The following is a 6,529-nucleotide window of genomic DNA, read 5'->3' as shown; positions in this document are numbered from 1 at the left end:
TCACAGTGTATCATTTGGATGGAATATAACCATTGTGTATATCTGTACCTATTACCCATCTATATATCACAGTGTATCATTTGGATGGTAGATAACCAACGTGTATATCTGTACCTATTAAACATCTATATATCACAGTGAATCATTTGGATGGGAGATAACCAACGTGTATATCTGTACCTATTAAACATCTATATATCACAGTGAATCATTTGGATGGGAGATAACCAACGTGTACATCTGTACCTATTACACATCTATATATCACAGTGGATCATTTGGATGGGAGATAACCATTGTGAATATCTCTACATCTATACATGTATCTTCATGGTTTCGTTTTCGAACCCGATTTTTGTTTTTGCTGCAGTAATAACACTTGATCCCTGTTGATTTCCTTAAATGTTAACCTCAAATTCCCCTATTAAGCCTGCTCATTTTCCTCCTAAAAGCTCATGGCTCTTACATAGAAATTTTTACACATGATACCAAGATAAGACATAAGCACGAAACAGATGTGATTAAAAACGAGAAAAAACAGATTTTTGGTAGCATGTTTTACTAGATAGAGTACAGATTCTGATTTAGCTGTTACTATATCTGTACATACAATATATCATTATTATATACACCGTCACATCAACTTTACATTATTCCACATAATGTACATGAAATATTTAATTGATTTATAAATACAACAGGTAATGTACAACGCATAGACGAGAAAAATGGTAAAATACTGTACATTATATACATCGAAGACCCAACAAAACGAATGAAGAAAGTGAACGAGAGATGTACATTTTCCTGTTAAGCTACAATGTTTTCTTAAAATGAAATACAATAACACAAGAAATGTCCATAATTTCAACCTGTGATAACATTGTCTATATAATATCCAATTTGTTATCAGAAAATGCTTCGACCCCATAATATACTTTAAACTCCAGCTTGAGGAGAATCTCTTTCAATATTCTGTGAACATAAAAAAATAATACTTCCTGAAAGAGAAGGGAAATAATGTAACTTCCAAGTACTGTATAAGGGTTAGGACCATCAGGCCTCGTCAGTACAGACTGTGACAAGTGATGGTAACTACCAAGTACTATGTAAGGGTTAGGACCATCAGGCCTCGTCAGTACAGACTGCGACATGTGATGGTAACTACCAAGTACTATATAAGTGATGGTAACTACCAAGTACTATGTAAGGGTTAGGACCATCAGGCCTCGTCAGTACAGACTGCGACATGTGATGGTAACTCCCAAGTACTATATAAGGGTTAGGGCCATTAGGCCTCGTCAGTACAGACTGTGACAAGTGATGGTCACTACCAAGTACTATATAAGGGTTAGGCCCATCAGGCCTCGTCAGTACAGACTGTGACATGTGATGGTAACTACAAAGTACTATATAAGGGTTAGGGCCATTAGGCCTCGTCAGTACAGACTGTGACATGTGATGGTAACTACAAAGTACTATATAAGGGTTAGGGCCATTAGGCCTCGTCAGTACAGACTGTGACAAGTGATGGGAACTACCAAGTACTATAAAAGGGTTAGGACCATCAGGCCTCGTCAGTACAGACTGCGACATGTGATGGTAACTACCAAGTACTATAGAAGGGTTAGGGCCATCAGGCCTCGTCAGTACAGACTGCGACATGTGATGGTAACTACCAAGTACGATATAAGGGTTAGAGCCATCAGGCCTCGTCAGTAAGACTGTGACATGTGATGGTAACTACAAAGTACTATATAAGGGTTAGGGCCATTAGGCCTCGTCAGTACAGACTGTGACATGTGATGGTAACTACAAAGTACTATATAAGGGTTAGGGCCATTAGGCCTCGTCAGTACAGACTGTGACATGTGATGGTAACTACAAAGTACTATATAAGGGTTAGGGCCATTAGGCCTCGTCAGTACAGACTGTGACATGTGATGGTAACTACAAAGTACTATATAAGGGTTAGGGCCAACAGGCCTCGTCAGTACAGACTGTGACATGTGATGGTAACTCCCAAGTACTATATAAGGGTTAGGGCCATTAGGCCTCGTCAGTACAGACTGTGACAAGTGATGGTCACTACCAAGTACTATATAAGGGTTAGAGCCATCAGGCCTCGTCAGTAAGACTGTGACATGTGATGGTAACTACAAAGTACTATATAAGGGTTAGGGCCAACAGGCCTCGTCAGTACAGACTGTGACATGTGATGGTAACTACAAAGTACTATATAAGGGTTAGGGCCATTAGGCCTCGTCAGTACAGACTGTGACAGGTGATGGTAACTACCAAGTACTATATGAGGGTAAGGGCCATCAGGCCTCGTCAGTACAGACTGTGATGGTAACCCTGATGGAGGACCAGCCAAATTCTACAGACTGTCGATTTGACAGAGGTGAGAACCATCCACTCCCTGATGGAGGACCAGCAGAGATCTATTGACTGTCGATGTGACAGAGGAGAGGACCGCCCACTCCCTGATGGAGGACCAGCCGAGATCTAGTGACTGTCGATGATTATGTTGTTCCCTATAGGAACTTTGTCGATAGATAATGATTAGGAAGGTTTTATAAACCTTGAACTACAGAATTTTATATAAACAGGACATTAAAGTAATATCAAATAAGACCAGAGTTTATTGTTCGAAACCTTCTCCAGCACCTTATATATTAGCAGTTCATAACTTCAGGAAGAAAGTCTAACATTTTAACTACAGATAGAGCACACAAGTGATGACTTCAAAGTGATCCCTTATCAGAGATGGTCTCTGCATACAAATAGTTGTAAAAAAAGACATTTCTCAAAACAAAAACGCTACCATTCTAAAAATAATTAATGAAATTTCAATTGTTCAAATCATCTTATGTACATGTAAACATTAAACACACAAGCAAGTCTGTGTGTGTGCAGGAGTACCATCAGGCAGTGTTTGTACCTAAAATATAGCCCGTCGGACAATGTAGAGAGGACGACCTAGAACACCGGACGGCCAGATCAGCTCACATCAAACAAGCACTCCCACCTACACACCACCACTCCTGTATAAGTGTACTTTTTTTGTTTTACAATAATACACTTTTTGATGAAAATGAATCGCTTAAAGAATAGTTTGCAATACAAAAAAAAATGTGTTTTGATTGGAAAAACAGTCTCAGTTCATCAGAAATCTCATTTAATGAAGCTGATTCAAAAAGGCTTATCTTAATTCTTCAATGAACTTCAAACTGATTGGAGAGTTTTAAAAGATTTTCAAGTTGAACTTCATTTACAATCATGTACATGTATATAATATCTATAATGATGACTTGAGTATACAAAGTTACATTATCTTAGTTTGTATCCCAATACGTTTTATTTCCGTCAGTAAATCACTTCACTTTAATTTTAAAAAAGCATTAAAGAAATTAGACCAACGTTATAATTATATAAATAAATGTCAAAGAAATAATCAGTATTTTCATCATAATGAAATATAACAAACACATAATAACAAATGTACGGTTACTAGATGGTAGTGTTTACCAGATCCACACTACACATAAACATATCACAGGTTATCCTCCACCCATCCTTACATACACCATGTACTCGTCTCTCACTATGACTTACCACAATCTTGAGGAGATATAATCATCCCCTCTGAATATTATCACATTTATAAACGTTTTAACCATTTTACATTTTGTAATATATAATGTCCACCATGTTGGGCGAGTTGATAAACATTTTGTTCGTAAGCTTCAAACAAACAGTACAATCCTATTATAATGGAACTCTACATAAAGTCTGTATATACACACAAACATATACATTCTCAAGCTTTCCAACTTAGGCTGCACCGACAGTAAACACAAACATATACATTCTCAAGCTTTCCAACTTAGGCTGCACCCACAGTAAAACACAAACATATACATTCTCAAGCTTTCCAACTTAGGCTGCACCCACAGTAAAACACCTGAAGCTTTGATATTGAATCACAACACAAACCAGAGATCGATTCAGTATTGAAATACAAATAACTGTCCATGTATTAACATGTTTTCACTTCTACCCACTTTGTATATTTTTACATTTGTAACAGGTACCAAGCACTACCTGAAATGTTAGTCAAACAAGTTATATGATACACTCTTATATACATAAAACCTGTGTTCACTTATTCTACAAATGAAAGGAAATTAATGGTGGGTCCGTAATCGACTTCCAAACTTGAAATTATATAAATGCTACTTTCCAATACAAACAAATTAGTCCCGAGCTGACTTACTCATTATTTTGACCGATAAAGTCCACGGTAAAGGGTTCCTAAGAGAGGTCGCTCAATCAAACCTAGAGGCATGAGTTCAGGTTCTACATACAGCACTGCGGAAAATGTCATTTTCATAAAAACATGCAAACTGCCAAAAAGAACAAGGAAATTGTATTGGATAAAGTGTATTTCTTGAGGGTTCATAGAGTACACATTTTCAAATGTTTGCACAAATATTGCACCAACAGTTTGGTAAGCATGATTTCATAGCAATCAGCATCATTTACAGATTAAGTGTCAATTTCTCAGGAACACTATATACCCTTTACTCACATTAATTTTTTCCAACTTTTTTATATCTTTGTTATTTTCTGAATTATGTAGATGTTTGAAAATGTTGATGCTAAATTCCGCTCCCTTTTCCTAAGTAACTAATCCAGTAGCCATAATTACCGGAGAGGATTTACATCTGAATCCTGAACACAGAATTATACAAACATTGTTATATAGATATTCTGTACAATACACATGTATGGTTTATAAATATTTCTGTTAATATTTCAGTTGATATATTATTGTATATACTGTATCACATTAAAACCTTTTTGCAATTTTTAACTTACAAACAATTGAGTAGATACAGACCTTGCTCATTCCTAGATGTGACTGAATCAATAACACATCTGTGGTACTAATATTTCTGGTAACGACAACTGGTATAAACTGTAAACCTTCGACTTTGAGCTGTTACTATCTAATTATTATTCATCCTCATTAGATTTCCTTGAATAAAAGCATTTATTTAGGTATTGTAAATATCGTAACTTTACCTGAGGGTATAGAATTTGGATAAGAGCTGAGAATATTAATAAAGAAACTGATATCAGTTTGGAAAACAAAAGTCCCTGTGTGCAAATCTATTCCTTTCTATAGGAGTTAACATAAAATAAGAATGCTTTTCTTGTTTCAGAATTTTTTTTAGAGTCAAATTATCGATTTCTATTAATTTTTCAACATACCTACAAAGAAAGCTCCCAAACTTGGAACAGAAAATGACAGGTCTAGACAGGATTTTACTGTATAGGAATTGTAAAAGCTGATGAATGAGGGGGATAGTAAAAACTAACATACAAACAAATACTTAAAACAAATGTCCAGATTGTTGATAAATTTCAATTTCAAAAAGGACAAACGTTATTATACAACTTCACACATGCTGTCTTGAAATTGCACATCTCCAACTTAGTGACACTTAAACGGGTCTGGGATAAATAGTCCTTTTTTATGCACTCTCAAATAACCCCGTAGTTCTTTGGTCCCTACTTGAATTTGGGCCAATTTTATGCAGAAATGCTCATTCGCAAAGCTATTATATATAAGCTTGTTAAATACAAGTATCCCTCCTTATTAACATAAACAGTGTGAGTTGTTCACCCTTAACTCAACTAGCAGAAAATAGAAATACATTTGTATTTGAGAAAAATGGTATCATATCTTTCAATAACTTAATTTCAAATGAAGACATAGGTTTGGATTGTCTCTGTATCAATCACAATTATTTTTCACATCACTATCATAATAATGTCTCACACTATTCTACTGAAATCTTATGATTTTATACCCAGGATAAAAAACACTTAGGAATTTCGAATTTTATCACCAAACAAGAGATCCCAGAGGAATCTTGGCGCCCACCTTTGTACCATCTTCATTAGTTCTTTGTCAGTTCGATCTTTTCTCTTCTTTCCTCTAATCTGTTTGATCGAGTCATGTTTACAGTAAATGCACCTTGAGGTAACTTTTGATCTAAATTTAATACTGATGTGTATGAAAGCCAACCTTCAAAGTGAGTTTGTCATTTCACATATTTACTAGTACAGTACTTAATGAGAAAGAAATAGAATTGATAATTGCAATATGAGAAAGATCTGTTTAGTTCTTTTAATCCATTTTGTTTTTACGATCAGTCCCAAAATATAACATGCACAAAGAGGGATCAAGGGGAACCTATATTTAAAATTTGAGAAAGATCTCTCTGGTACTTCTTGATAAATAGCAATAACAATTTTTCACCATCAAAATCCAAGATGGCTGCCTGTCGGCCATGTTGTTTATCTGATCAGTCTCAAAAGTTTCCCTGCACAGCTAAGGACCAAGGGAAACCTGCATATAAAATTTGAGAAAGATCCCTCTGGTACTTCTTTAGAAATACCGATAACAAGAATTGTTTAAGGACGGACCAAGGACGAACCACGGACCACGGACGCA

This window comes from Mizuhopecten yessoensis, unplaced genomic scaffold, assembly GCF_002113885.1.
Source record: "Mizuhopecten yessoensis strain PY_sf001 unplaced genomic scaffold, ASM211388v2 scaffold6361, whole genome shotgun sequence".
NCBI lineage: Eukaryota > Metazoa > Mollusca > Bivalvia > Pectinida > Pectinidae > Mizuhopecten > Mizuhopecten yessoensis.
This window is presented reverse-complemented; position numbering follows the sequence as displayed.